The sequence below is a fragment of the Phoca vitulina genome, unplaced genomic scaffold (genome assembly GCF_004348235.1).
Source record: "Phoca vitulina isolate PV1807 unplaced genomic scaffold, GSC_HSeal_1.0 scaffold8, whole genome shotgun sequence".
Taxonomy (NCBI): Eukaryota; Metazoa; Chordata; class Mammalia; order Carnivora; family Phocidae; genus Phoca; species Phoca vitulina.
Window position 1 is genome coordinate 79,953,376 of NW_022589711.1, and position 21,188 is coordinate 79,974,563.

Genomic DNA, 21,188 nt, shown 5'->3' on the forward strand with positions numbered 1-21,188 from the left:
CTTTCTTCCTCTGGAGGTTTTTAAGGTTTTATTTATCTTCATCTCTAGTTTTCTGTACGCTCACTATAATGTGTCTAACATTTTTAGGTATATTGCTAAATATTGTAGTGATTTTTGAATTTTTGGATTGGCATCTTTCACCAACTCTGGAACATTTTCAGCCATTATCTCTTCAGATACTGTCTTGCCCCAATAATATCTAGCTTCTTCTGACACCAGTTAAATACACATTAGACTTTATCCCTCTGTCTTCTGTTTCTTACCTTCTCTTCTGTGATTTCCATTTTTTTGTCTTTCTGTGCTCCACTGTGGATAATTTTTCTGACCCATATTTCAGCTTACTAATTCTCTCTTCAGCAGCATCAAAACCATCCACTGAATTCTTAATTTGTTATTGCATTTTCCTTTCACAGAAGTTCTATTTGGTTCTTTTCTAAATACATTATATTGCTTTTTTATGGTTTTATGTTCTCTGCAGATATCTTCAAGCATGTCTTTCATAAACTTTAAACACAAGCATAATTGTTTTATAGTCTTTATCTGATACTTTCAGTATCTGAGGTTGTGCACGAGGGTTTTTGTTTATTGCTTATTGCTCTGGAGTTGTTAGCTGTGATTGTGTGTGTGTCATTATAGTTGAAAAAAATCTGTAATAACTCAAAACCTATGATGAATTCTACAGAAAGAATGTTCTTTGCTTCTGCTTGGGATCTTGGGGCACTAATAACCTAGGACCACCTTGTAGATTGAAGGATTGAGGTTCCCAGGGTGAGCCAGTTTAGCCTCACTCTCAGGCTGTACTCTTTGGAAATCCTAGCTTACTATGGAGCCTGTCTATGTGTCTCCTGTTAGACCCTCGGTCTTGTGCAGGTCCAGGGATTGGTAAATGTGCCCTTCACCCACAAGGCCATTAAAACCAAAGTTCAAAATTTTCAGAATGGACACATGCTCTTAGTAACTTTTCTGCTTATTGAACTCACTGGGCTATCAGAATTTCTCTTCAGTTTTATAATTCCTTGCTGACTTCTTTGATTCTTTCAAGAAGACTTAAAAGTGAATTCAGCTCTTGTTTAGTTGTTTCCAGCAGGATGTTGTTCCAAATAATCTATATTACTAGAAATGGGAGACTTGGAGGTTTTTGTTTGTTTGTTTGTTCGTTTTTTACACAGAGTGAGGATTCCAAAGGGAATGGTAGGAAGTTTCCTTAGAAAAAAAATCATGGTGGAAAAAGATGAGAAAGAAGCTCTAAGGAATACAGAATTAAGACTATGTGAGGTATGAGGAACTGAGAGAGGCTTACCTTTTTTACTATAAGGAATTATGGGATTAACTGGCTTCTAGTTTCCAGAGAGGACAGGCAAAGACCCCAGTGATATCAATCCAACAACTGGTCAGACTTAGAGATTGGGGTTGTGGGCACCAACTTTGCTGGGAAAACAGCAAAGCTCTGAAAATCCATTGTTCTGGTGATTCTGGAGATTCCTCTTCCTGGAAGGTTGGGAAGGGAATTCTTAGTTCCAAGAATGCTCACCTCTTAAAAAATTAGTGATATTCAGTGTCTTGGAAGCCTCTGTGACCTCATTGTAATCTGGGATATTAGCAGGAATTATGAACATTGCTCATTTAAGACTAATTTTAAATGGTTATAGAACTCTGTAGTTGTAGCTATGTTTTATGGCACATCATTTGTGGCCCCTGGGATGAAGTGCTGAAATCCAGATCAGAGGCAACCCCAATTATAATTTTCTTCTATGGGGAAATAGACCATGCTTTTAATGTTGTAATTACAGATGTATTCACATATGTTCAGAAAAAAAAACCTAAGAAAACACATCAAATACTGACAGGGAGTTTTTAATTCTTTATTCAGACTTTTCTTTTTTTCCAAAATTTATACAATAAACATATATTATTTGTATAATCAAAAAATAACAGAGGTTATTTTGGAACAGTAACAAGGTGTTGTCTACTCCACAGTTGATTCAGAACAATCCACAAATTCTTTGTAATGTGGGATTAGAATGTAATTACACCATAATTTTAAAATAGAATATGCTGAAGAGCAAACACTCGGGATATGGGAGTAGGTGTCTTTAATTCTCAGGTACAGGAAATAAGGTCAAAAGCCAGGTAGCTCATAGAAAATTTGGCTGCTGTCTTGTCATGGGGATTCTATTAGTCAAGGAGTAGTCATCCATTAATTTGAAGCTATTCTGGGATTGTTTATGGAATCCAGAAAGACCTTTGATGGCTTCGCTCTCTGTCTCTGGAAGATTCTCCTGGACAGGAGCTCTGACCTTGTCTCAATCAGTACGGAAGCCTGAGAGAGAGAGGTGGGATGGGGCAGGGGGGCAGTGGGAGAATGGGAGAGAGGAAGAGAGAGAGAGAAAAAAAGAAAGACTAATTTGCTTCTTGATTCAGTCTTGCTTTATAGCTGCACTTGATGGAAACATTTGTTCTTCAGGTAAAGGGTAAACATTTTAACTACTCAGGAGTCAGACCCTATCACTGCTTTTGGATCAGTTTTTGGAAATGAAAATTGCAAAGTCTCAGTTGGCAAGTTAGAGGATCCCACTTTGTTTCTCTCCAGCAATTTAATGAAGTAGCAGCTATGTCAGGAGCTTTGTGGTGGGAATGCTTTGCTGGAACTTTGCTTTCACTTAGTTCTCTATCACCTCAATAGCTCTGGGAGAATCACCTCTCTTGGTCTCTGCTTCTGACATCCAGCTTCCAGATGACTCCCAATAACTGCTGTCTTCTCCTATTCATACCCTTGTGTAGTCCCCTCCCACCCTATACCAAGGTAAATAAATAGGGACAAATATTTTTATTTGTACTGCATATCCAAGAAAGTGAGTTGTTAAAAGAAGTGACTTGATTAGTTTAATGGGCTAAAGGGAGCAAAAATCTGGTGTCACCTGATACCAAATCCACCTTCTCATGATGCTGTTCCTTGGAGGGAGAGGAAATGAAATGAATGAAATCAGTAGTTTTGCATTCATTCAAATGGCTGCTCACAGGATAAGTAGCGCCCTCACACCCAGAGGAAATGCACAAACACGTATTTACCCTTCAAAATTCTTTTCAGTTAAATACATTAATAAATGATGAGTAACATCAAGAGGGATGTGTATCCCTCTTTCCTCCTCTATCTTTTTAATTAATCAACCCACCCCCTTTTCCGTTGGCTCTGAGATAGATTTGCATAACATCTTGGTTGCCATGGCTGATAACGTCCTTTGTTAGTTAACCCTTAAAGGAAGAGTCATGAAAAAGCCTGTAAATGACCACATGAATTATGCATAAGGAACTCAACTCAAGTCATGCATATAAAATGGGCATTAAGAACACAAGTTTGACTCTCTTATTCTTTTATAAAGAACCCCACACAGGGCTTGCTAGCTTAATCTGTAGCTCTCTCATAGCATGAAATGGAGTTTGATTTATTGGTTTGAACTAATTTACAAAATGGAGATCACTAACCAAGAAAATCAAGTTATATAAACACAGTTGGCATCTGGCAAATAATAATATGCATTTTACAATTTCTGTGTATCTTGTAGACCATTATATAAAATTCTGTGCACATGGTGACTGATGAAATCTAACCCTTTCTTCTCCCACCCAGCCAAGAAGAACCAGTTTTAGACTGGTGTGTGATTTGCTGAAGAGCTCAAAATGTATCAGAAGAGATTCATACTCAAATCCCAACTCCCGTTCTCTAACCTTACTCTCTATGATCCTTTGAAGACAAAACTGAGTTTCCACAGGAATAATCCTCCACCAAAAGGACAGATAACTGCTGATTTAGTTAGCTGGAGATGCAGGGTGTCCCCTGCTCTTCAGTATGGCAGCCAAACTCCCTTTCAATCTCTGCTGTCCAAGACTCAGTCCAGCTAGTTCAAACTCATCTTCTCAAATTCCAAAGCTGTTAAAGATTCAAGGACACCAAAAGGGGTGTTTCCTCTATTCTTTTGTCTGAGACTAAGACAACTCTAGCATGGCTTGTTGGAAAAGGGCATCCCTATATGGTTTGACTGAACCTTATTTGGGAGAATTCATTTTTGTTTTTCAACCACCAGGTAACTTAAGAACAGCTTGCTGATGCTTTCCCATGATGGCAATGGAAAAATTGAGATTTGGGTCAGCTGGCATGCATGCCTCATCCAAACCATCACCCTCTCTCACCAGGCTACTGCCACGGCACCTGGTGTGGCCTCCCTGCCCCCGCCTCTCACTCTGTACGGCCCATTTTCCACTCAGCAGTTGAAACCATCTGTGGCTTCTCATCACACTTAGAGCAAAGTCCAAGCCCCTGACCGTGGCCCATGAGGCCTACCATGACATGGTCCTCCTAGCTTTCCTAACTAATTTTGTCCCACCTTCCTCCTGCTCACCACTTTTTAGCCCTTGTTCTCTTTTGGTTTCTTGAACACATTAAGTGCTCCTACCTTAGGTCCTTCATGCTTGTTTATTTGGCCTGAAACAATCATCCCAGTACCCTATCTTTGCCTTCCCAGCTCCTACTCATCATTTCCTTTTCTTATCAAGTGTCACTTCCCCCAGAAAATCCTTTCCTGACCACCCAATCTGAATTAATAGTTCTAGTACATTACTTGGTTTTATTTTCAACCTATTACTTCCAGATATTTACTTGTTTATTCAATCTGTTTTATTGTCTGTCTTCCCCCTACCAAACTGTAAGCTTCAAAGGCAAGAACCTTATATTCTCTTAGAACATTGACTGGCACTAGTAGACACTCAGTGTTTGTCAAAGGAACAAATGAATGAATGAACGCCTTTGTTTTAATTTTTATTGGTCATCTTAGAAAAATATGGTTGGTTTATTTCCACTTGGGTTGATTTGGTCATTTTAAAAAAAACAAATATTTTCCAGTTTAAGTCAATTCATAGTTTAATAAAAATTACTACATGAGCCAGCTCAAGCTTCAGTAAGTTAGTATGCTATACCCCTCATGTATACAATTCATATCCCTGACTTAGATACCTGAAAATATCATTTGAGTTACAGTTGTTGGTTCTGAGATTGCTTTACTTTACTTTGGTCTGGGCTCTAAGGGCCCAACACAAGTCCCATGTCCTCTGTAAGTTTTCTTTGACTTGCTGCCCCCTGACCCACAGAATCGCTTTCCTCGTTGGCTCTTTCCTCTTTTATAGCACTTAGTATTTCAGTCACTTAGCGGGCCTTGGGTAGAGGTGGCTATTAGATAGTGTCCGCTCTATGGGGTGAATTTGCAGGTAGGTTGTTAACTTTCTGTATCTCTGTGTCTCCTGGGCTTCTCTCTTGGACCCCTTCATACCGTGTTTGTCCTAATGATAGTCTGTTGACCAGCAGACCCAATTCCAGTAGCTTTTTCTCCAGTTTTGTTTATTTTTAAATGAGTGTCTCCACCTAGCCGGGGTAGGCCCCCAGGACAGTCTATCCCTAATTTTGGCCATGGCCAGTGGCAATGGGCAGGGCAGAGTTCAAAGGGGGGCTCTTCCCAGGACACCCAAAATGTGTAGGGTGTTTCCCCTTTTCCTTACTGTTGAGATCACCCAGTGAAGTTATCCTTAGCCAGAAGTGGCTCATAAAAAATAAGAACTATATCCCTTTCCATCCCAAATAGCTTTCCACAAAAGAAGGAGACCCTTCCAGCTGAGATAAAGCCTAATTTTAGCTGAAGCTGTAGGGCAGACCCACGACAAGCCCACCTCCATGGCCAGGGACCCATCGGTATCTCTTAGCAGATAGAAGATGATGCATTAACAATAGACTGCTGACATCTTGTTCCCCTGAGAAAGGGTTTGAGTCTTGGGAGAAATAGTGTCCTTAGTGTAAAGATATGGTAAAAAACACTGCTTTTCTTAACAGCAGGCAAACCTTCCCCTCTCCAGAGAGAAACCTTTAGTATAGGTGATTCTTTTGATAAGATGCTCGGCATGAAAGTGGGGCATCTGAGTTATAATCTTGGCTTTTGGGGATACCTTCTAAGGAAGGTGGAATCAGATGACTGAAAAGTGCATGGAAAATTCCTGCCCCCCATCTCTCTCACCAGTAAGGAGTGTCTGCCACAGAGATGGATTCCTTTTTTGTCTTGAAAGCCTTTCTGCCTTTCAGCACTTTTATTAAAACGTAATTCTCCTTGACAGGGGTAAACTGTAAGACATTCATCAGGTGGTGGGTTATGGGTATAGACTCTCATGCACACTCCGCAAAGTCTGAAAATAAGATAACCAACTTATGATACAGAATTTACTACATTGCTTTTTTCATGGTTGTGACCCCACCAGGTGGACAGAGACCCTGGAGCACAATTTATCTTATTTATCTTTTCACCCTCAGGGCCTAGTACAGTGCCTGGCACATGGTAAGTCCTTGATAAATATTTCTGAATGAGTGACCAACATTGCTAAATGCTTCCAAGTGTAGGAGCCAGCTGAGCCAAAGAGTAGAACACAGATTTTAGCCCAAGAATAGTTGTGGGGAGAGGGTCTCTATAAAGAGAAGCAAGAGGTTCCCAGGACTTCTGCATCTTTCACCCTTGGCCACATAAAACGGGGATGGTGACGAGGAGACCTGATTTGGCAGGGCAAAAGAGAAAGTTCTCAGGAGATGCCATTGGTGTTTTTTAAATGCTAACTTTCTCTGTCCTGCTGACACAACGAGGCCCCTCCTTCTGCGACTGTGACAACTGAGCTAACCCATTTCATCCCTTCACTCATCAGTAAAAGTCTCTCCTTGCTAAAGCATTTGGAGGGTGAATTCTAAAGATAACCCTGGGAACTGCTCCTTTGCCAAACCGAGGGGATTAATGCAGGCTTCAGGGTCAGCTGTGCCAGAGATGAGGGCAACGTGATTTGCTCGGGTCACATCTGCCCCTGCAAGGAGGAGGCTGCGTTTCCTTGCTGACCGCGTGCTGGGGGCTGAGGCTTGTGGTGGCCGCTCGATGGTCCCCGGTGGGCCCCAGTCCCGGGCAGCCCCAAGCCGATGGTGGGGCAAGACAGCCTCTGGCAGGATCCCAGGCGCTGGGCCAGAATGGACCATCCCTACAGCAGGGAGAGGGCAGTCAGCCCGGCAGAATGTGTTTAGAAAACATTTCTAGCATGCTGTCACGAGGCACCTTTGTCACCGAGTGTTGTGTGGGTTCCTCTGGCAACTTTCTTTCCAGGAGCCGTTGCTGCCTCTGTCTGGGTTTAGTAACATCAGCAGCAACAACTAATACTTACTAAGCACGTACTGCGTGCTCAGCATAATTCCGAGTGACTGTAGGTATTTGAATTCACCCAATCCTCATGCCAACTCTATGAGGTAAGCTCTGTCATCATCCCTGTTTTACAGCTAGGAGCTGTATGAAGACGCACAGCTTAAGGGCTCTACCTTAGCCGTCCTCTTCCCATTGAAGAGTGATGTATTATAAAAAGGTCTCAGCTTTTGAGTTTCTGAACTCAGAGGGTCTCTATCTTGCTGGCCCTTCCTCCCGATTTGCTTCCCCCTTAGCAGCCCCCTCACCCTTCATTTCTGTTGTATGTCTGGCAGTTGATTCTGCCCTCTGAGTGCCCTGGGCTCTGTACTCCCGGCCCACAAACCAGCCCTGCCTCACCTGCATCACGAGCGGGCTCCTGAAACCCCTAGCTGGGGTCAGATGGGTGGTGCCACAGGCTGCCTCCGTCTGGGAGCAGAGTACATGATTGTGTGGAAACACCAGGTCCTCTTGCAAAAGCCAGTACTTAGCACCAGGCAGGTCTCTCTATGCAGGCATGTTCCATTTTGTCTACGGGAGTGCTCTCCATTTTCTGGGCCTTTGGGGAGTAAGTCAAGTTCCTGGATAGTAGAGTAATGTCTTTGAAAATCCATGTGCAATAGCCCTCCAACACATCACTGAGAAGTCAGCTTCTCTAAGATACCTTCACTTGAATCCCCACCAAGATAGCTACTCCTCCCACCCAATTCTGCACCTTTTATCTTTTATCTTCTGCACCTGGCATCATTTAACTGTCACTTCAGCCACTTCTCACACCCCTGTCCTACTAGTTAATTCACACCTAGCTTCACCACCACACATGTCAGCAATCTCTATCATCCCGGGTTGTATTGGTTGCTCTCGCTTATTCTTCTTCTTGTGTGTTACGTTGTTTCCTTAAGTGGATTGTAGATCTGGAAAGTCATTTATAATTTCTGTACCACCAGTATCTAGTCCAAGGCTGGGCAGAAAACAGATAGCTCAGAAATTGACTTTGCTGTTGGTGAGGTGCCATATTGGCTCCTCACCGCACGGACATCAAGGATTCTGGTGTTGGATGTAGGCCTTCCTTAAAACTGTGGTCTCCTCCATTGCTGTCTGCCTCTCTTCTACACAATCTATGAATCTAGACTAACCTACATTTTTTTAAGAAAAAAGATTTATTTATTTCATTTTAGAGAAAGAGAGAAAGCACGAGCAGGAGGGGCAGAGGGAGAGGGAGAGAGACTCTCAAGCAGCCTCCCTGCTGAGCGTGGAGCCCGATGCCGGGCTTGATCCCATGACCCTTGAGATCACGACCTGAGCCGAAACCAAGAGTCAGATGCTTAACTGACTACGCTACCCAGGCACCCCCAGACTAACAGTAAAAACAATAAAATTTTATTTTTTAGGTTTTTATAGACTTTTTAAAAGAACAGTTCGAGTCATAGCAAAATTGAGTAGAAAGTACGAGTTCCCCTATGCCCCTTTTCCCCACACATGTCCTTTTCCCTCCACTATCAACGTCCCCCACCAGAGTGGTACATTTGTTAAAATCAGTGAACCTACAACAACACATCATTATCACCCAGAGTCCATAGTTTACATTAAGATTCACACTTGGTGTTGTACATTCAGTGGGTTTGGACAAATGCATAAGAACATGTATCTGTCATTACAGTGCCGTACTGAGTAGTTTCACTGCCCTAAAAATCCTCTATGCTCTGCCTATTCATCTCTCCCTCACTCCAACCCCTGGCAACCATGGATCTTTACTGTATCCATAGTTTTGCCCTTTCCAGAATGTCATAGAGTTGGAACCATACAGTATATGGCCTTTTCGGATTCAACCTTCTACTTTTCATTTTTCAATTACTTCCTTTGTTGGACTTTTTCAAATCCAGGATTTGTGTCCCTGGATATGTTGGGTAATCGCATAGCATAGCCTGTAGGGTGTCCACAAAGAGAGAATACAGCGGAATACTATGAGTGCAGTTCAAGGGCCAGAAATCCCCCTCCCACTCTACCTGATGTTGCAACTGCCCTTTAGGTTCAGATGTTGAAGTTCCCTGTTAAAATAAACATAGTATCTGGAGGGGATGATACAGATTATTAAACACTAACATGCTGACTCAAATTAGATGAACAGAATAGCTAAAGGATATCATGAATTTGGGAAAATGTGCCCAAAAGCTAGGGCTTGGGAGCCAAAGAATAGCATGAGGGGTCCCCTGGGTTGTTTGTACTTAAACAATCTGGACTCTTTGAAAAGTAGAGAGAGATAAAAACAAAACAAAAACAAAAACACATGGTATGGTGAAAAGAATACACTTTTGGGAGACAAGGAACAGAATGAAGAGCTCTCTAGTTTATTAGTTATCTATTTCTTTTTTAAAAATTAATTAATTAACTTATTTATTTATTTATTTATTTATTGAGAGAGAGACAGCATGAGCAGAGGGGGAAGGGCAGAGGGAGAAGGAGAGAGAGAATCCAAAGCAGGCACCCAGCTCAGAGCCTGACACGGATCTCCACATGAGATCATGACCTGAGATGAAATCAAGAGTCGGAGGCTCAACGGACTCAGCCACCGAGGCACCCCTATTAGTTTTCTACTTCTGTGTACCAAATTAGCCCCAAAACTTAGTGGTTTGGAACAATAAATATTTGTTATCTCACAGTCTCTATGTGTCAGGCATTTGAGAGTGGGTTTTGGGCAGTTCTGGCTCAGAGCCTCTCATGAGGCCACAGTCAAGATGTTAGTTGAGGCTACCGTCACCTGAACCCCTGACTGGGCGAGCCCCCTGCCAAGATGGCTCACTCACAAGGCTGTTGGCAGGAGCCTTCGGTTCATTGCTGGCTGTTGAAAGGGGGCCTTAATTCTCTCCATAAGGCTGCTTGATTGCCCTCACAACTTGTGTGTTGGCTTCCCCCAGATGAGCGAACCAACAGACACAGCAGCAGCCCTCTATGACCTGGTCATTACGTGGTCTTTTCTCCATATTCTGTTTGTTAGGAGTGAGTCACTAAGTCCAGTTCATGCTAAAAGGAAGAAGAATTGGTAGGCTCTATTTTTAAGGAGGAGTTTTGAAGAATTTGTGGACATATTTTAAAAACCAATGCCTATGTGGTGTGTCCTTACACAGTGGACACCTGGAAAAGTGAAGAGAGAGAGAAATGTGAAGTCATAGAAAGAATAATCTCTTTGGTATTGATGACCTGGCTGGAGTACGAACTCTTCCACTCACCAGCTGGTGATTCCTAGAAAATCATGAGTGATCCGAACCTTGGTTTCCATGGTCAGAATTGTATGGATGATATGCTTTCCCTCCAAGCTGCAAAGAGCCTTATAGAGGTCTAAGGGTGAAAGCTGTTTGTCTTTCACAAAATGCTGTGCAGACTTTTGCTCCTTTTCTGTTCTGGCTGGCTTTCTGTGTGGTGGAGGGAAGCATCCATAGCAAAATTTATCTTCACTCAAGCTTTCCCTCTTCCCCTGTGGGCAGAACACAGACCCCCGCCCCCTTTCTCATCAGAAAGTGCAGGTCACAGAGTTCCTACCCAGTTTTACTTCAGGATCAGGATTTTAGATTCCAGGGAGGAATTCTTAGGGTTAGGCCTTCTTGTTACACACTCTTTCCCAAGCTCCCCTGGAAGCCTGGGTAAAACATTCCATCCAAACTCTAGTCCCGTTTCTCGCAGAAACAAGTTGAAGACATCTCTAATTAAGATCAAATAGACTCCAATTCAGAAAGCAGATTTTGTATTTTTGTGCCAATGGAACATTTTATATTAGTCTTTTCTCCCTATTGCTAAGCCATCCTGGACTTTCTGTTTTATTTACTTACATGGTGGCAAATTTTTATCAAAATGTTGTAAAGACAGATTTGTCTATTGGGGATAATATCATTTTCCTTTCTTTAAACTTGCTTGCATTGGCCATGGCATTTCAGGTCCCTTCTTTAAAGGATTATTTGTGATTGAATCATCAAGCACTGAAAAATGTGTATCTTAGTGGCTTGTGATGAGAAGTTCAAGTGATGTGTTTGTTTAGTCCAAGGCTGCTTTCCGCCTCCACCCACCTAAATGGTTTCCATGTTGGGAAGAATCTTAGAAATGGAAAAGAGAGTAGACATTCAAATTTTAGGGAGGGATAAGTGAAATCACTTTTGGCATTGTAGTCATCTGAGAAAGCGTCATCTGAAATACTTTCTCGATGTACACTTAAGAGGGGAAAAAATACACTTTGCAACTTAGAAATGGGCTCCTGCAAAGTTCGTTGTAACTTTTATTTCTCAACCAAGCCAAAACCATCAGCTAATCCTGTGTGGCTGAACATGACAATATATTTTTTAGGTTCTTGGTCTGTTCAGCATTTCTATTCCTTTGGGGGTTGATGGGCCACAGTAGAGTGAACCCAGATTACCTTTAGGGCAAATTTCCCCTTGCAACATGCCAAGGGATTCCTTTGTCTCTGGGCATTCAAAACTTTCACAGCAAAATCAGTTCAAATCCTCTAGAAAATATTTAATAATAGATTATAAGTATTTTTTAAAGAAACAAAAGGTTGGGGGAAAGTAGAGCAAGTGAAGAATTAACATGGCTCAAATTGGAAATCATTGATTTCTACCCAATCCCCTTTCTTTTCTATGGCAGAGATTGCCAGGTGTCTTGATATCAGATCTCTTCTTCTTTTACACTCTAGAACCTACAGAAACATGCTTCTAGGTTTTAGCAGGACACTAGGCCACCCAACATCACTTGCAGCAAGGTGCACCATGTGACTGAGTTCTGGACTGTGGTATGTTAAGTAGAAATAGTGTTGGCGCTTTCCAGAAAATTTTCTTGAGAGGAGGGTTGCATGCTTTTCTCTTCTTTCTGTCTTCTTAATGACTGGAATCCAGATGTGATGGCTAGAATTGGAGCAGATATCTTGGATCAGGAGATGATAATTGGAAATGGAAACCATACATAAGAGAGCCGCAGGATAAAAGGTGTGTGGGTTAGCACCATGGAGAGTGATGGCAACCCTGGCCCATCCATCAACTCCACACACCCAGCTGCAAGGTGGTCCAGCTGGTATCTTCTGGCTACCATGTTGCCTCAGGAGCAGTGTCACCTGGTGGTTAAGAATGCTAGCTTTCAGAGTCAGGTGATTCTGGCTTCACCACTTACTAGGTGTGTGACCTTGGACAAATTGTTTAACCTTCCTATGATTATGTATTGCCATGTAACAAATTCCCCCCATTTTGCATACTCATAAATTTTAAGGTGAGAAATTTCGATAGGGTATCTCAGGGCAGTTTGTCTCCGTTCTCTGCTATCTGGGGCCTTCGCTGGAAGACTCAAAGTCTGAGGAGTAATTTGACAGGTGGGGGCTGCCCCCCCATGTCATCTGGAGGCTCATTCACTCACATGTCTGGTTGTTGATGCTGGGAGTCAGCTGGGACCTCAGCTGGGACCTCAGCCAGAGCACCTACACATGGCCTCTTCGTGTGGCTTGGGCTTTTTCTACGTGGTCGTTGTATTTCAACAGTGAGTGTCCCATGAGAGAGCCAAGTAGAAAATGAATTGCCTTTGCTAACCTAGCCCCAGAAGTCACACAGCATCATTTCGGCCACATTCTGTTCATTGAGATCACTAACCCAATCTCTAGGGGAGGAGAAACAGAGGCCCGGTGACAAGGTTCTTGAAGGCATGCATGACTGGAAATTTTGTTGTAGTCAACTTTGGAGAAGAGAGTGTGCCATACTCTTTAAAGCTTCTGGTTCTTCATCTGCAAATGAGGATAATCATGTCTACCTCCTAAGTCAGGGGTGACATTGGAAATATTTAACCATGGGTACAGCATGGACACTGACCAATCACAACAGTCTCTGGTATCTATGCTTTAGTCCTGGAATAGTCCTGGATGTCCCCAGGGAAGAGGAAAGGGTGAACAAGGTGTTGTGTGCATGGAGAGGGAGGGCACTGTCACTCAGTGGTCTCAGGGCAGTGAATATATACTAACTGGTGAAGAAACATTTCAGTTACTCCACAGTCTACCACTGCATCCTGGCTGAATGTCAGCTCTGCTTTTAAGATCGTTTGGAGAATTAAATAAGACACTGCGTATAAAGCAATTGGCACATGGTAAATATGGAATAAACCGCAGCTATTAATGTTGTTGTGGCTCTTTTGCTACTTTTCCATTCTAATACGTAGCATTGAAATTAAAATCTTAAAAACATGAGGTCCCTAATGCTTTCTCTTTCTTTTCACATGAGGACACACCCCACTTTCCCAAGAGCTTATAGACCATGTGAGCATTGGAGATCTTTACAAAACAAGTGGATGACCTTTCAATGGATAGATTATTCGTAAGAAATAAGGAGTCTGTTTTTTTCCCCTTTTATTGGAAACCATGAGTCGTGACAGTATTGCTCTGCATAAATCTCTTTAACTGTTGTACAAAGCTTGAAAATTTCCTAGATGTTTTGGTACATGTTGTCAGTGAATTGATGTGATAATGGAATAGAAACAAAAAAGTATTACCCAGCTGTAATTTCAGAAGGGATTCCTGTGGCTTTATAGAGAAGTGTGCTTTGCACCATGGAACCCCACATCCTAAAATTAGAATAGGCTGAGAGAGACAGAGTGCAGATGTATAGTTCCTCATAGGATAGGAACCTTTTTTAATAATGAAATTATGCTAACAGGGCCTGACTCATTAGCACATTTCCTGGACCTGAATGAGCCCCTCAGAGTTGGGCTGGCGGATATGTGAATTCTCTGGAAAAATGTGATTGATGCTGAAGGATTTTCCACAATGCTGTGTAGCCCCATTTTCTGCCAAGCCACATCAGTGGGAAAGGTCAGACGAAGGGTTGGCTAATAACGGTGACAGGAATGAAAGCTAACTTTAGTGTCGAGTAGCTAGCTAACCGTCTGGACCCGAACACCCCTCAGGGCTCTCTCCTCGGTCTCAGAGTGACTCCCTGTTCTCCATGGTGCCTTCTAGAGGATTTCTGCAGCAGGTGTAGGCTCCACACATGGTTCGTGCTGGGGGCTGTGAGCAGGAGCTGCTGTAGCTGGGTTTCCTCCAGTTCAGGGATTAACCCAAGGCCACACAGTAGGCATAACTTCTTCAGTAGGCTCAGCAAGGTTGGTAAGAAAGACAACCTTAGAAGTGTTTCCGTTTAGCTCAGTAATAGTGGAAACTCAATAACCTGTATTTTTTTTAAGATTTTTATTTATTTATTTGAGAGAGAGAGTGAGATAGAGAGAGAGCATGAGCAGGGGAAAGGGTAGAGAGAGACGCAGACTCCCCGTGGAGCAGGGAGCCTGATGTGGGGCTTGATCCCAACACCCTGGGATCATGACCTGAGCCGAAGGCAGACGCTTAACCAACTGAGCCACCCAGGTGCCCAATAGCCTGTATTTTGAAGAAACTTTACTTCAAAAATCAAGGCCAGTGTTTTTCTTTCTTTTTTTTTTTTTTTTAAGATTTTTATTTGTTTTAGAGAGAGAGAAAGAGAGCACAGAGTGGGGAGGGACAGAGGGAGAAGGAGAGAGATAATCCTGAGCAGACTCCATGCTGAGTGCAGAGCCCGATGCAGGGCTCGATCTCACGACCCTGAGATGATGACCTGAGCCAAAATCAAGAGTCAGAGGCCCAAACGGCCTGAGCCACCTGGGCATCCCAAGGCCAGTGTTTTTCAAGTGTTTTCAGGCTGTGATTTTTACATCATATTCCAGGTAAACATCTATATTTAAAAAATGACTTCCAGCTGAAAATTGTTTCACAAAACAATATTGCTCATAATGTGTGGAACGCACTTTATTTTCTCTTTTTCTTCTCCCTCTCTCCTTCCCTTTCTCTCTTGATGGTTACTACCCACTAAATTGATTTAACATGTAACTAATGAGTTTTAAAAACACAGCTCTAGAACACTGAATGAAAAGTTTTGAATTGCCAACCATACCCTCATAGAGCTGAGTGACTCATAAATTAAATGCTATCTTTGTATCGTGTCCACAATAAAGGCAATTAGAGCCCAAGGTCAAGGTGGGATCACTGGCTGGATCAAGATGGCTCACCTGGAGCACCATTCTGCTCTGCACAATTGGGTGAATTTATTTTTCTGCCCATGGTTGTTGAAGCTTACAAGATTACCCAGAGCAGTTGGTCTTGCTGCATCTTGTAGCAACTTTATTCTATAATCCTCAGAGCTTCCTTGACACAATAAACCTAGACACTTGGAAATTACTTCAAATTGCATTTGGAGCCATTTTAGAAAAATCAACTTCAGAATCAGTTTGTGCTCATAACGAATACTCCGCTCGTGTTTAACACCACTTCATTTCTTGGGCTTGAGCCTCAGGAGTTGTTAGAAAAAACTTCTCAATGTGTTGTAGTGGTTGTGTTTATGCTTGGAAGTCAGGCCTGCTATTAAACCGATTGAGCCTCCGTTTGCTCGTCTGTTAAATGGGGGTAATACAGGTTCTGCTCTCATCGGAGAGTGGTGAGGAGTGAACGACAGGGTGACTAACTTACTTTGCAGAGTGCAGATGTGCAGTGGCAGCTGAGGTCACTGGTGTCACCACCCCACACCACTGTAAGCTCATCACCTCGCCCACCCTCTCATGTCAGCAGTCCCTGCCTAGGGCTCCTGGAGACAGTTTTGCTGACTATAGATACTTGACATTTTGAGACTTCCTTGTTTAGGGACTACTTGTTTCCTCCCCAGGTGATCTTCACTTGTTGAAAGACAGAAGAAAACTTTTACAATAACAAGGAAGTGGAACGTCCCTGCTCTTCAGGAGGATACGTAAGTGAGGGCGCCAGGCTCAAACTTCCCATAAATATCTTGATTTGAATTTTCATGGGGATGTCCTCTATGCAGGAGACTTGCCCCTGAGTGAGAGATAGTGAGAGAAGACTCTTAAATCTGCCTGAAGTTGGACTAAAGAGTGACAATACTGATTTGTGCTTGGGGAGGGGGAGAATGGGGAAAGATGGGGCCCCATGAATAACTGAAATCTGGAGAGCATTTAATATAAAACATTTATCGTACACCTACTGCTCACATTCCCCTATACCAAAAAACACTGACTTAGTTTTCCAGAAACTTGCCATCTAATTGAGGGTTAAAATATGTGTATATGTTCACATTTAAAAATAACCCAAGAGAACTCATGGGCTGTTGGATAGTGGCACTCCATGTCTATGACTTGGTGCAATGTGCTGTGACTTCTAGACATTGTGCAAACCGGAGGTGGGACTGGAGCTGGGTTCTCCTAGGAGTGAACTCCAGATAAGTGAACAGGACGGTGAGGAAGTCTATATTATGGTGGGGGGAGTTGTCTTGGGAGAAAGTGGATGTCAAAGTGGAAATGGAATAGAGCACAGGGGTGGGTACATGTAAGCAAATAGACGGAGCAGTTGGGTGGGGGTCAGATTGTACTCAATGACCAAGATGCCTCCTTTTATCCAGGTGTTTCATTTTCCTGCAACAAGCCTTTCACTAGAGTTACTAACAAATAATGAATGGACCAGGGCTAGATTAAGGTCAATTGATACCCTAAACATAGTCAACAATGGTACCCTCTTGGCCCTTCCATCGCTTCAAATAAAGGGTCTGTTACACAAATCACTGGTTGGAAGTGAAACACTCATGCCATGAGAGATGGAAAAAAAAAGGAGATATCTGACAACACCTTCAAACCAAACTTTGAGTTGAGTCACCGTGCCAAAGAAAATGCTTAAAAAAAAAAAAAAGATTGTATTTATTTATTAATGAGAGAGAGCATGGGGGGAGGGACAGAGGGAGAAGCAGACTCCCGGCTGAGCAGGGAGCCCATGCGGAGCTTGATCCCAGGATCTGGGATCATGACTTGAGCCAAAGGCAGATACTTAACTGACTGAGCCACCTAGACGTCCCAGAAAATGCCTTTTTAATGATGCTGGTTCAAGGTGAACGTAGGCAGATAAAGACAATTATTAAGATATTCCACTCAAGTCAAGAATGGCAGTGAAAGAGTTAAGGGCATCAGCACCAGGAGGAAAACTCCAAGGTGCCCCTTTCCCTTGGTCAATTAAGTAGTGCTTATTTTGCCTAATAATCCAGGGCTGGAAAGAACAAGGGGAAGAAGAAAGGGGAGTGAAAACTTCCCAGCTGTAGGCAAGGCTAACTGGAAGGTGATAGCTGTGAGCTCCTTGAGGCAAGGCCCTTGTCTTACTCATCTTACTCTGACCCAGGCTCCGTCTCATAGAATTCAAATTAACAAACATTTCTTGACTGTCTACTATGTGCCAGCATTTGGAACTAGGAATAAAATAGAGTCAAGACTGAGTCCTGCCTTGAGGGTACTCATAAACTGGTAAGGGATGTAGGTGTGTGAGGAGGTAAAATATTGTATGATAAATTCAATGAGCAATTATTCACAAATAAGGTAGCCCTAAGGACGTGATATGTGGGCTGGCTCTGAAAGAGAGGAGGAGGCAGAGGGTTTATGTGTTTTTTAAAAAAGGATATTTTATGGGGCACCTGGGTGGCTCAGTCGGTTATGCGTCTGCCTTCAGCTCAGATCATGATCTCCGGGTCCTGGAATTGAGCCCTGTGTTGGGCTCCCAGCTCAGCGGGGAGTCTGCTTCTGCCTCTCCCCCTGCTTGTCCTCTCTCTGTCTCTCTCTATCTCTGTCTCTCTTTCTCTCTCAAATGAATAAATAAAAAAAACTCTTTTAAAAGAAAGATATTTTAGGCAAATCTGACTAGAAATAGAAGGAGATTGATACATGTTTGTTGAATGAACGAAGACGTGATTGAAGAACACGTACACAAGCATGGAGTATACAAACTTGGGTGGGGGGGCAGACACATAGTCTAGAGAGAGAGCTTATCATTTGGGGTAAGTTTTGTACACAGGGAAACACTAAGAAAGTTAGTCTTGACCTAAGATGCATTATTGCTGCCAAAGTCGCCATAGGCAGACTATTTCATTTCTGTGTACACTGTCCTGGTAGAGAACTAGTTAGTTAGGTACTTTGTTTTGTTTTTTAAACGTTTTTTAAAAATTTAATTCAATTAATTAACATATAATGTATTATTGGTCTCAGAGGTACAGGCCTGTGATTCATCAGTCTTATATAATACCCAGTGATCATTACATCACATGCTCTCCTTACTGTCCATCACCCAGTTACCCCATCCCTCTACCCCCTTCCCCTCCAGCAACTTTCAGTATGTTTCCTATGACCAAGAGTCTCTTATGGTTTGTCTCCCCCTCTGGTTTTGTCTTGTTTTATTTTTTCCTCTCTTCCCCTATGATCCTCTGTTTTGTTTCTTAAATTCTACATATCAGTGAGACCATATGATAATTGTCTTTCTCTGATTGACTTATTTCACTTAGCATAATACCCTCTAGTTCTATCCATGTCATTGCAAATGGCACGATTTTATTTTTGATGACTGCATAATATTCCATTGTGTGTGTGTGTGTGTGTGTGTGTGTGTGTGTGTGTATACATATATACACCACATCTTCTTTATCCATTCATCTGTTGATGGACATCTGGGCTCTTTCCATAGTTGATTGGCTCATCAATAGAGAGAATTCAAAGGACCTGTAGAAGCACAAGGTATGGATGATTCCAGTGAAAGGACTGGCTTCACACCAATATAAAACGCCTGGTTTTATGTATCTACAGCTACATCTCTCTCTCTCTCTATATATATATCATATATCATATATATGTCTTATGTATATAAAAATTTAAAATAGGAGCAATGTATAGCGCAATATAAAAGCTCCTAATCCTGCCCCGTCCTTCCCAAGGTGGATTGTTTCCAGAGTTGAGAGGTCAGCCAGACTTATAGGTATAAATCGATTATCCCAGGAAAGGATCAGTATTAACGTGGCAAGGCTCATAAGAATGAGTACACATTGCTTTCTTCTACTGCTGTCTGTTTTACTTTACTTTGTCCTCAGGGAGTGGTTGGGGGAGCAGAGTTCTAGGGCCACAAGAAGCAGAAAAGGATAAGTTGAGTCTCTGTCTCATACTGCCAGGGTGGGGGTGGGGACCTCTCTGCAGCTTTAAGAACTAGCGGGGCCTGGCCTTGCAGGGTGTCCTGGGAGTCTTTACCCCTGATCTGTGACCACATTTACCATGGTGCCTGCTGGAATCCCCACTCCGCTGGTAATTATATGGCTTGTATTTTTATAGCCCTTCTCAAAGCACTAGCACGCATATTATCTCATTTGAAACTTGACAGTAGCCCTGTTTTGTGCTTTATTTTTACAGATGAGGGAAATGCAGCCCAGATCTTCAGGCTATAAAAGGCCTCGGCGCTGAACCAGCCTGTTTGACTTGGCCAGGAAGCCAGCGTTCCTCTCCCCAGAGGGAGACACATATGCCTACATGCATAGAAATTGGCTACTTTTTTTTTCCGTAAAGAAAATGGGCTTCATTTTTTCCTAGTGCCATAGAAACTAAAATGCTTGGACATGTTTTTATATGCAAAAATATCCCCACAGCAGAGAGAAGTAAAGTTAATTCAAGAAACAAATATGTCCTTCTATAGGTACATGGAACAAAGGTGGCCACATAAGCCAGATTTTAAAGGGCAAATTCCAACTTCTAATGTTTAAAAATTGTATAGCTAATGATATATATAGTAAATATATATAGCTGAATTTATCATTTTATATGGATTTGGCTTTAATGATAATTTGTTAAATGTGTCACTAAATAGGATACACAAGTCGGAAAATTATTTGTCATCATACTTTATGTCCTACTTTTTGGTGTTGAAAAGTGGAATCATCATACCTAAACGGAAAAAAAATCAACTTTCAAATGAGAGTGGACTGACCCAAAGCAAACTTCAAAAGGGACCAGATTGGTATAAGGTGGGGATATGTCTTTGGAACATGACAGAACTCAGTGATGGACAAGTGGGGTACTACCATCCAAACAGGACTCTGAAACCAGCGTGATGCTGAGCCACCAAGGAACTGGTCCTGAGCTCCTTCTCCTGCCTGTCCTTCCCAAGGGGGATTGCTTCCACAGTTGAGAGACCAGCCAGCCTTACAGGTATAAAGACATAAAGCCCACGGCTCTCAAAACCAAAGGGATGCTGGGTCAAGGAGCAGATCATTGCTGTGGCGCCATTTGCCCGTCATGCCCAGCAGACTGTTGTTTTAAAAAAAATTCTTAGAATTTTAAACTTGTCCTTAAACTTTGAAACAAGTCCTTACACTTGTTGCAATTATGTACGAGATAAAAAATAAGTTGGCTCTGAGTGAAAGTATGAGGGTCACTGCAATGAAGAAGGTGTATACACTTCTGGCCGTAAACCATGAAATAAATGTCTCTTTTGGCCACTCGGACCGTTTCAACTTCGTATTTCTTACCTGCTTCTGACAGCGATTTCTGGATAGATACAATATTATTATAATTAACTGTAAATGCATATAAGGCACAGATGCATGAAAAGTTGTGGATTCCTTTACATCTCTTGGCTCAGGCATTTTCTTGGCATCCACAGAAGGCAAGGGAAGCAGGTGTCTCTAGGGAAGCACGGGAAACTGAATTGTGAATTGGCACTTAAGCTTCTAGGATACATACATGCCCCTCAAAGGAAAGCTACTGCATAAAAACCATACTGACATTAAAAACTGTGGGTGCCTAATTTATTTGAATCAGGTATTTTGGGCAGAAAATAACAATAAATCACCAAATAGCCTCTACTATTTGGGACCCAAACAATCGGTCAAGTTCTTTAATGCCTATGGATCTTATAAAAGGCCAGTAATTCTCTCCTGTGGTGCTTTTTTGCGGGACTCCCTGAAAAACTGACTGCACAGGTAGGAAACTCTTGTGGTTTGGAGAAAAATATGCATTACAAAAATAGTTATTTATTTTTAGGTAGTTTTGAGTCAAAGATATGACTGGCTAAAATATAGCAGAGAAATCACATTGGAGGGA

General features: G+C 42.3%; 1 long non-coding RNA gene across 1 annotated transcript in view; it reads left to right on the forward strand.

Moving 5' to 3' along the window:
- Positions 1–20,910, forward strand: part of LOC116634116 — a 45,484-nt gene extending 24,574 nt beyond the window's left edge. Inside the window, exons 3-4 of the long non-coding RNA XR_004299861.1 lie at positions 15,950–16,030; positions 19,503–20,910. This is a non-coding gene — a long non-coding RNA (uncharacterized LOC116634116). The remainder of the gene's footprint in view (positions 1–15,949; positions 16,031–19,502) is intronic.
- The last annotated feature ends 278 nt before the right edge of the window (positions 20,911–21,188 follow it).